Source organism: Mastigoproctus giganteus, chromosome 12, assembly GCF_048544385.1.
Source record: "Mastigoproctus giganteus isolate SK-2022 chromosome 12, ASM4854438v1, whole genome shotgun sequence".
Classification (NCBI taxonomy): domain Eukaryota; kingdom Metazoa; phylum Arthropoda; class Arachnida; order Uropygi; family Thelyphonidae; genus Mastigoproctus; species Mastigoproctus giganteus.
In genome coordinates this window covers 36,622,852-36,633,911 of record NC_143586.1, presented here as the reverse complement: position 1 = coordinate 36,633,911, position 11,060 = coordinate 36,622,852, and the positions used below count along the sequence as shown (strand labels likewise).

At 36.4% G+C, this 11,060-nt stretch overlaps 1 non-coding gene across 1 annotated transcript; it reads left to right on the top strand.

Annotated features, from left to right (window-relative positions):
• Nucleotides 1-10,604: 10,604 nt before the first annotated feature.
• Nucleotides 10,605-10,768, top strand: LOC150076889 (U1 spliceosomal RNA). Its single transcript, XR_016547760.1, has one exon. It is a non-coding gene; the product is annotated as a U1 spliceosomal RNA (small nuclear RNA).
• The last annotated feature ends 292 nt before the right edge of the window (nt 10,769-11,060 follow it).

Sequence of the window (11,060 nt, the reverse complement as noted above, 5' to 3'; positions counted from 1 at the left end):
AAAACCTGTGCCAGCAACAGGTCAGAATGTTGATTTTGTACGTTAGCAGAAATCAGGTAGTAACAAAGACAACTGTTAGTGGAAGCTGTCATGCAAGTATAGGAGGAAAAGGTATGTCTTCATGAGAATAGTCCCAACCGTACAGTAACGTGAAAACCGAAGAACTGATCTGTGGAATGTAACAGTTGCTTGCATATAATCTTGATTAACGATCTGAAAGAGGCAGGCCTGACAAGTAGGTTTCTCCTAGCATAGATAGCCTTGCCGGTTTCGTAATACTGTAATTTGAAAGATCGGTTGGAGGTGAGAGGCATATAATGCCAAGAGTCGCATTCCTGCACTACCTGTTTAATCATTACGTCCAGTCACGTTAGCACACTATGAAAGGTCTGTACGCTTCAATGAATACCAATAAAAGTGGAGTACTGTACAATGTAATGTACAATGAACCCGAAATACCTTCAGCTCAGTTGCTTCATCCAAAACGTCAGAGGTCTCACCAACAAACTAAATACACTACAATCCCTGCTCCTCATAGAAGAATATGAAATCATGTGTATTACGGAGACCTGGTTACACAAGAACAACCACTTAGATACGCTCATGCAGCCGACAAGAACTCTCTAGAGAATTCCAGAGACGCCAGAAGAGGAGGTAGAGTCGCCCTGGTCTTCAGAGAACATTTCCAACCCACTAAAACTAAAACTAGCCAAACACACAACTTTGAAGCTCTATCCACAGTGTTATCGAACAAGGACACCCAGATACAAGTCTGTGTAATATATTTTCCCCCAGATCATACCGAATATTCAAGAGTGGAGATATACACCTGGATAGCCAAAAACTTGGAAACAGGCCTCAAAACCATGTTAACAAGCGACTTCAACACGTCTAGACCACGCCATGAAGAAGCCAGGAAAGAACTAGATGCCATATTTGTTTCCCTAGGCCTCGCACAAATTATTACTAGTCCAACCAGAGGTAATCTTGACAGCATCTCTGTGATCACCTCTTCTCTTAAATTCTATCACATGTGAAATGACCTTACAGGAAAACCGCAATCTTCATTGGCCCAGAAAAGAAAACCAACCTGAGAGAGAACTGATCTTTTTCACAAAATTTCTGAAACCAGGAATCATCCTCAGACAAGCTTTATGGAATAGCGAAAGAGAGAACTGCAAAAGATCACCTCCAGAACCTCCGCATGGTTTAATCGAACAATCAAACAAACTTTTCTCCAGAAGCTGAAGGCCTGCAGACGATGGAGAAAATCTATAAAAAGGCAAAGGCTTTCTTCTTAAGACAAAAAAAACTTGTCTGCAACCAACTTGCCCTGGATAAGCTGAAAAGATCTAAAAGACTCCAAAAACAGAGCCACAATCAGATCACTATGAAGGAAGAAATAGTTAAGGAATGGACTGAGCTCGCTTTCCAACAGACTGACGAATCACATTTACAACTCCCTGTTACACATTTTGACCCTCAGTGCCAACCTCCAATATCACTTCTATCCATAACCCGAAGCCATCTGATAGAAAACGTTAAAAAACTACCACTGAAAGCTATAGTGTGTCCCGACCGGTTTCCTCTGTTTCTAATTAAAATCTGTAGTACATATATAATATAGACCAGGCAGTCCATATTTTCAACAAAATCCTAGAGAGTGGAAGGATCCAAAAGATCTGAAACACGTACTTTGTTCGTCCAGTCCCTAAATGCAGAGAACCCAAGCGACCATAAGATTTCAGGTCTGTTGTCATCAGCTGTGGGTTCCTTAAGATATTTGAAAAAGCAATTCAGCCCTCCATTGCAGACCACTGTTTCAATCTCAGGCCCCCCTACCTCCATACCGTGATTAAGGGGAGAGATATAATAACAGCAATCTTCTGGACATCCTTATCAGAATCCAGAAAGCCATCAACGACAGGACACAGCTTGATGCTATTTTCTTTGATATAAAAGCGACCTATGACAAAATAGACATAGCAGCTCTAATCATCATGCTCCAGCATTACTTCAACACAGGAAAAACTCTCAGCTCATTAAATCAATCCTAAAGCATAGACATCTCATCATATCACATCGCAGCTTTCGAACAACATGCATTACTAATGGGAGTGTCCCACAAGGGGGAGTCCTATCATCAACCCTATTTGCCGCAGCGCTGGAGCCCTTCCTGCCATCTAAAACTGTTTACTAACCATACGCTGATGATCTGAAACTTTACATCACATCACATCTGACCAAAATCAGGTTCTTAGCACTACCTTACAGGCAAATAAAAAGATCTATCACCTTGAACAATATCTTGCCTCAATCGGATTACAGATTAATCAAGCAAAGACGGCTCAAATGTCTTTCACCTGGAAGAAGTCACTCAATGATATCAATCTTACCATTAATGGATCACCCATTCAAAAAAAGTTAAAACACACAAGAATCTCGAAATAGTATGGGATGAGGGACTGACATTCCAGGCTCATCTTGGTGCACGATAGCCTTAGATGCTGATGCACCATTAAACTTCCAATAACCAACCATCCAGGCTCACCTCCTGAACACAAAAACAAAAATGTACTCCGCTATGTGGGCGATCCGCCAGGAACTAACGGGGATTCATGACGCCGAATTGGCAAAGAAATATGTTCTTCGATGTCTCTATCCTTCCATACCGCTTTATGCAGCGACTATTTGGTCCTCTGCCCCCACAACACACTTCAACAAGTTCCTCAGCCTGGAATACTAACTCCTGAAAAAACTCATTGCCGGACTGGCAACCAGTATGCTATTTCTAGGGCCGAACTCCTACATCAATCTCGAAGTCACACCATGGAAACAACAGATTGTAGCATCTAACTAACCTTCTTGCACTGGCTAGACTGATCACAGGACGAATTAATACCCTTGATATCACTGACCTGATAAAAACTCCCCACATTCATCAACCTCAAAGGCTTATTCAAAGACGCATGTCCCCAGGAAACACGGTAGATTTGATTAACAATCTAGCCATCGATCTGGATAAATTCTGCCAGCAGCATTTATACAGATCCCAGTAGCTAACGGACACATACACAAATCTCCCGTTATGAGACAAGAACACCACCAGAAGGAAAATTGCCACGACAACGCTTCCCATGACACGATAAATTTAAAATAAAATAAAGTGAAGCCGTCACTGGCCCCCTCTCTTTGCATCTATTATTCCAAGGACGCCTGGCAGCGAGCGCTAAGACGGTGAAGACTGAAGATATACCACGGGCGACAACCGGTGATGGACTGCCTCAATCCTTTATATTTTTGTACATATTTCTCATGTTTTTGTACAGCACTTTTTGATAAATTAATATCCTTCTTAATTTGGGACACTTCGGTATTCCACAATTTAAAAGTATGTAAAATAAAAAAACTCTGTACTTGAGACTACTGTCTTTCCACAGTAGAAGTGGAGAAGAATATCCGCGTACACTATTATGTGCATGTTGATGAATTTCTTGATAAACCATGACATATCATACCTGGACATCCGAATCAAGGCAAAGAGAGTTAAGCGGTGTTCTTAGTAGAAAAGTTCAGTTAAAATAGCTGATCTCAAAAGAGTGAGTTAGTGATCTTCAAGGTTCCAGCGAACTGGTGCTTTTCAATATGTAATTTTGTGATGAAGGTTTTTTTCGAGGTTCTACTCTGGCATAGTATTTCTCCCAATAATTGTAATGAGATCTGACACTGTCAATCACAAAAGATGTTTCTGATTGTTGAAGGATCCTGAGTTTTTGGTACATATTACTGAAATACGTCACAATGCGAAGTTGGGGTTTAAATATAACATCCAAAACCTCGACTTGTCAGACGTTCAGTGCACTGATCAGCCATTGATTGGGTGGGTGCAGTCTTGAGAGTATTCTTGATTGCCGCTGAACGTTTGCTAGAGATTTTCTCAATGGGTAAAAAAATATATTGCCTTCGGTGACAGTGTGGTGGTTTCGTCACTTGTCACTCGTTTGGAGAGGTCTGGGTTCGAATCCCGTCATAGACTGGAGGAATTTCTAAAGGCTTCTTCAATCGGAGCAGTAGTTAGCCGATCTCAGACGGAGGCAGCGGGATTTTTCCCGGTAAATTATTCCGGGTTTTTCATCCCACATACATACAAATCGGCCCCGTGAACACACGCTTGTACATTAATACACAATGGCGCGCCAAAACTCAACAAAATAAACTATGTTCGCGGATACTGCTAATTATGTGACGAGTATTCTTTTTTTTTTTTTTTTGTTTGTTTAATAGACGGACTGAGAGTCTAATCTAGTCCTGGAACCTGGTGATAGTGGGACATTAGGGTGGCAGATATCTGACCGTGAGGTTGGGGGAGGGAACGGTAAACTGTCTGTTATTTTTGATGTCTTCCCTTATGAGTAATCTCTCCGAAGGTTCCAGTTTGCTTGACACATTAGGATTTTACCTTTACCCAACCAATACACGCAAAAAACTAGCTTTAAATTTATCCAAATGTATTATTTTAATATTTTCAGTAAGGAAGAATTATTAATTGTAAATTAAAACGCAAATTAAAATGTAAATGCTCAGCATTAGAATTAATTGGTGACATCACACATTTCGTTGCCCTGGTAGATTTAAGATTCTTTAGGGATGAGCAATGGGTATGTTGGGTCCCCAATTGTAGCAGCACACTGTTGTAGCGAATATGACAGTTAGGCGGATTGGAGGACACGAGATTATTTTCTACACAATGTCATGCGTAGTTGGGATTTGGCGTATCCATCCGTGAAGAGGAAGCTCATAGGGTGGGCGGTGGGTTGAGGTGGAAATCTATGCCAGTAGATTTCCATTTCATCAGTTTCCTCTTCATGAAAAATCAGGTTCAATGTTTTTTTGGGGGGATGTGTTTGTACTCGTGCTTTTCAACAAAACTAGCGTGGGAGGAATCGGAAAGACGTGTAGGCGATGTCGCTTGCCCAAAGACGAGATCTTTTGAAGGAATGGAGAAATACTTCCATCGACTCATACGAGTGACTGGGGTCCAACTAGTGACTGTTAAATACGGTGCTGTTTCTTGTATTGTATCTCTTCGTGAAAATTTGATTCAATAGTTTTTTGGTTGGATGAAAAACCAAGAATAAACAAATTTTTACAAAAGCATAGTAAATTACACATTTTTCTAAAGTTTGCCATATGCTGAGTTTAGAAATAAATTAATCTTTAAACATCATATTGATTTATGTTACGGGTATATGAGCTAATTGATCGGATAAGTTTTTTTTTTAATTATAATTTAATGAAAAATACAACGAATTATTTTCGAAGTTCAAGTTTGCTTAAATTGTACTAGTTTACATCTAAATAAACATTTAAAATTGTAAAATTAAGAATGGCTTTGTATCTCAGATTATAAATACTGCTATGGAAGCATGTACTGGAACTTAAGAACAAGTTTGATATCGGTAAAAAGAAATCCAAAGAAGAAAAAATTAGCCAAGAAACATTTCTTATGATGAACCGAAGGCGACAAATGAACAGCATGATAAACACTGACAAGAAGAAAATTGAGTATACTGAGTTATGCAAAGTCATTAGAAAGAGACTCAGAGAGGACATAAGAAGATTTAACACAAGAAAAGTAGAACAAGCATTAAGGGAAAACAAAGGATTTAAATCAGCAGCCATGAGCAGTAATACAGAAAGACAAATGATACTGAAACTGAAGAATAGCGATGGTGTACTTATAAATAGCAGATGAGGCATAATTCAAATAGCAGAAAACTACTATACAAGAAGCGAGGAAATGATGCCAGCAGTGGGGAAGATGGATCGCAAATTAACAACACATACGACATACCCGATATTCTTCCTGGTGAGGTAGAACATGCATTGAAGAAAATGAAGAATCGGAAAGCCCCGGGGGAAGATGAAGTTACTGTAGAGTTGTTAAAATTGGGAGGAAGAGACATAACACAAAAACTGGCAAGGCTCTTCGCAAAGTGCATTAGAAAAGGCGTGACGCCTAAGCAGTGGAATAATGCAATCATAGTTTTGCTGCACAAGAAAGGAGATAAATCACAAATTGGAAATTACAGACCAATTAGCTTGTTGTCCCACATCTACAAGTTGTTCACAAGGGTCATTACTAACAGATTAGAAAGAATACTTGATGAGAATCAACCGAAAGAGCAAGGTGGCTTTAGGACAGGATTCTCAACTGTGGATCACCTTCACGTAATATCACAGATAACGGAGAAAGCAAATGAATTGTGAATTATGAAAAGGCATTTGACTCACTGGAAAGACAAGGCACAGATACCCCATATATTATGATTTTGAAGAAAATATATGAGAGTACTACCTCCTTTATTAGACTAGACAAAGACAGTAGCAAATTTAAAATCGAGAAAGGAGTTCGACAAGGAGACACAATATCCCCGAAGCTGTTTACTGCTGCCCTTGAGGAAGCTTTCAGAAGATTAGACTGGTCGCAGAAAGGAGTCAATGTGAACGGAGAGTACCTAAACCATTTACGATTTGCAGATGACATTGTGGTCATAAGCCATGATCCCAAAGAATTAGAGGAAAATCTTAATCAGTTATGCACAGTTAGTAAGGATTTTGGACTAAAGATGAATATGGCTAAAACAAAAGTAATGATGAACAAGTATGCCACAGAAAGGGAAATAATGATTGAAGGAGCAGTAATTGAAAAGGTGGAGTCATATACTTATCTGGGACACGTTATCAGCTGTAATAATGATAAATGGCTGGAAGTGAAGAGGAGAATAAATTTTGGATGGATAGCATTCAGGAAATATAGTCACATACTGAAGAGCAATATCCCAGTTTGTCTGAAACGTAAAATAATCAGCCAATGTATACTCCCACCATGACTTATGGAAGTGAAACTCGGGCACTCACCAAAAGAATGGAAGAGAAGCCTGAGAACTACACAGTGAACGAATTATATTGGGAATCAGACTGTTAAATAAGAAGAGAAACGCATGGATTAGGCAGCAAACTCAAGTAAAGGACATTCTTATCAAAACTAAAGAACTAAAATGGTCTTGGGCAGGACACATAGCTCGAAGACATGATGACAGATGGACTAAGAAAATAACAGAATGGTACCAAGAGAAACCCTGGAAGACAACAACGGCGATGGACAGATGAAATTCGTGAGTTTTTGGGTAGTAAATGGATGGCCATTGCACAAAACAGAAGGAACTGGAAAGTTGCTGGAGAGGCCTTCATCCTGCAGTGGATTGAAAATGGCCGATGATGATGATGATGATGAGGGTTTTTATTGGCGCACCATGCGCCAAAGCCAGGCCATTAAAAAAAATTATATTTTTATCGTCAAGATGAATAGTAATGAAATATGTAAAAATACTTATAAAACAATAACTTTTAAATAAGTGCCAAAATATTTAAACATTTTAAATACCTAAAAACAGCTGATAACTGATATTGTCGGTTAAAATCTGACTGAGGTGTATAAGGTTGTCATGTGGCTCAGAGGGTTAACTGGTTTTTAGTGAGTATGGCTTCGGTCACAGACACGAGTCATCTTAGGCGCTGAAGAGAATTAGACTTAGAACAACGAATTTATTTATATAAGACTATTTTAACTGAAATATAGTAAATATAAATATTTGCTATATTTCAGTTAAAATAAAAAAGAAGTCTATATCATAATACTGTTAAAAAAATAAAAGTTTAAAAGGATGTTAAAGTATGAGTTTGGCCTATTTTTAATTATTTAAAATTGAAGCAACACAGTATTTCTAAAATAGAAATTAATCAAGCAATAGAAATCAGTTGATTACCAAACTGTTAATCTGTTAATCCCAGAGAGAGAGAGAGAGAGAAAGGAAAAAGCAGATTGGCCAAATATAGCTCTAGCTGAATCGTAACATGCAGATCTGGCTCGATATGAGCTTTCATAAAAACATAATGAAATTAATTTATTTATATTTTTGAATTAATTATAATATTAATTTAATTATAAAAAATAATAATTATTATGTTATTATAATTATTATATAATTGTAATTATTAAATAATCATTGATGATATGGCACTTTTATTAAAGTTTTTATAATAATTTATTTAGATAATAAAAACATTCATTTTTTAAAATATATTACAAATTTGGTTATTATAGAGTATTTTAGGGATGATTCTCTTCTACTTCTGACTCTCTCTCAGGGTAACTCAAAAATTTTTTTTGGCTGGTGCAGCATAAGCCTCAGGCTTCCTTTGGCCATATGAATAATAATAATAATAATAATAATAATAATAATAATAATAAAGTGTTTAAATTGGCATCGTTTTAATTACATCTCAGATTGTGAATACCTTCACAACGAGTTGCCGTGGTATTGTACTACCTTCGAAATAGCGCCATCTGGGTGCCACCACCCAGACAAAGAACTGTTTCAAAGCTTCTCATCGGTGGGTGGGCAAGTATCCTGGTATTGCAATAGTGAACCCAGTTATGAAGTATCTCTCATATTGTGGAGTTATACTTCATAACAATAATAAGACAAAATACGAAGATATCACAATAATAGCTAAACGAGACTTAGAATCCTTTCATTTAGCTATTCTTTTATCAATAAATAACAGAAGAAAGGATTATTTTTGTGATTTAATGCGTTTTTGTGGCTATAAGTAGCATTGGCATGAAGTGAATCATCATTTATTTTAAAGTATGACAGGGTGTTTCAGGACTGGTTCCTCTCACACGACAGTTGGTTTCTTTTAAATAAAAGGAAGAAACCATTTGTCGATGATACTAGTCTGATAGTGCAATATCAGGGCATCTCGTTGTGAAGGCAACGTTTGTTCTGCTGTGGGCATTTAGTTCCTGGAAGGACCAAGCCATTTTCTCTCCTCAAGGTCAAAAGCGCCTCAAATAGTTTTTCAAATTGATTTTCCACGCGTATAAGGCTAATAAAACGTTTTATAAAATATACGATCGCGTTTCTACAAATGCAGTTTTAACCAATTTTTTTTCTATTTTGTTGTATATATAATATCACTGAATTTTTTTTCATAATAAGCTATATTCTGCTGCACTTTTTTTAAATAAACATAAGTGGCAATTTCCGCTTTATTTTATTCCAATATTGACTTAAATAAATGCAATGACGAAAAAAGCGTACAATGTCAAAAATAATTTGTTCAGAAAATATTTTCTGTACAAAGTATTTTCAGTAAATACGAAATAATTCATATATTGGCACTATGGGAACAGAATAAAGGAAATGATAATGAATTCTTTTGACGCATCTTTTAAAATTTTCATATTCAAAAGTGATACTGCTTTTTCTCCTCCTCTGTTATCTCAAAGACCTTTGTATTATTTACTCGAGTCAGTTTTTTTCCTTTCCTACATCTATATCAAGTGTACATCTTACCATTCTGTGATCACTTCCAACATTTACCTTATTCAGGATGGTAACATCATTCACAATATATCTTCTGTTAGTGAGGATGAAGTCGATTTCATTAGTTGTTAATCCATTTGGACTCTTCCATGTCCACTTTCTGTTCACCCTTTTCTTGAAAAAAGTGTTCATTACTGACAGTCCTTGAGATTCTGCAAATTCCACAAGTCTTTCACCTCTTTCATTTCTTTCACCAATTCCAAAATTTCCTATAGTTCCCCTTTCTGCGCTGTTTTGTCTTTATTCAAACTTAAAATTGAAGTCCCCCATAATAATAGTGTAGTGGGTTTTCTGCTCATCTAGAAGACTCTCAATATCGGCGTACATAATAATAATAATAATATATTTTATTACTATTATATAATGCATTTTATAATTCATCTCGACGATAAAAATATATATATTTTTTTTAATGGCCTGGCTTTGGCGCATGATGTGCCAATAAAAACTCTCATCATCATCATAAAAACCCTAAACAACAACAACGCTTCTGAGCTCGAATCATTTTCTTCTTTGCTGAACTAGATTAGATGAATCAGTCAAAATTTCTCCCATTACTACGTGCGAATTCTTCAATAGGGTGTTCCAATTACATTTCCTCGATGATAATTCATTTATGTAAATATTAAATATTGATAATAAAATCTCAGCGAAATTAACCATTATATAATTTAATAATAAAACAGGAATAATTTTAATCTTAAATTAAAACAGCACAAGATAACCATTTTATTAATGAAAATTGCTAAGTAAATAACCACTATTCAAAAACGACTTTTGTTACCGGACATAACTAACCGAAAATCAAGCAGGGCTTTGTTTCTGTAAGTTTGTTTCTGAACTTTGTTTCTGTAAGTTATTTCACTTAGCCTTTTTTTTTTTCCGATCTGTAATTCTTTGAAGTCATGTGACTGTGAGAAGTTATTGAAAGTTAACAACTTTCAACACTCACAACAGACGTTTTCTAAAAAACTCGAAATTATTTTGAATTTTTATTAAAAAGTAAGCTGAGTTTATATACTTCTAAACTATATTTGGAATTTTTAAGCGTAGTATTAAATGTGGAGAAAATAATTGAAATTTTATGAAAACACCATTTTATTATCAGTATAGCGTTTGTAGTCCTGCTCGCCTAAGTGCTACACAAGCATACTTACCTGGCGCTGGGGAGTCCTTGATCAGCAAGGAGGATCCCCCAGGGAGAGGCTTTCCCATAGCACACCGGGTTGGCTGACCCCTGCCACTTTCCCAAACTGGGATAGATGGAGCGTGGAATTTTTGGTATTTGGGGATTGCGTTCGCGCTAACCCCTTTATTTAAATCTCAAAAATTAGTTGTTTGTTTGTTTTCATGTTTACAAACAGTTTGGAAATATTTTTGTTTTCCTGTTTACACGCTGTTATTTTTTTTTCATTTCCTTTGTAAATAAAATGGAAAAAGAAACTAAATCACTCCTACTCTTTTTTTTTTTTTTTTTTTCTTAATTAGTTTAAATTTTAATTTCTTGGGAGGACATCTTTGCATTAATAATAAAAAGTATTTTATAATGTACTTTATAAAAAATGTCTAAAAATTATTTTCTCATTTTTTACCATATACAAGTAC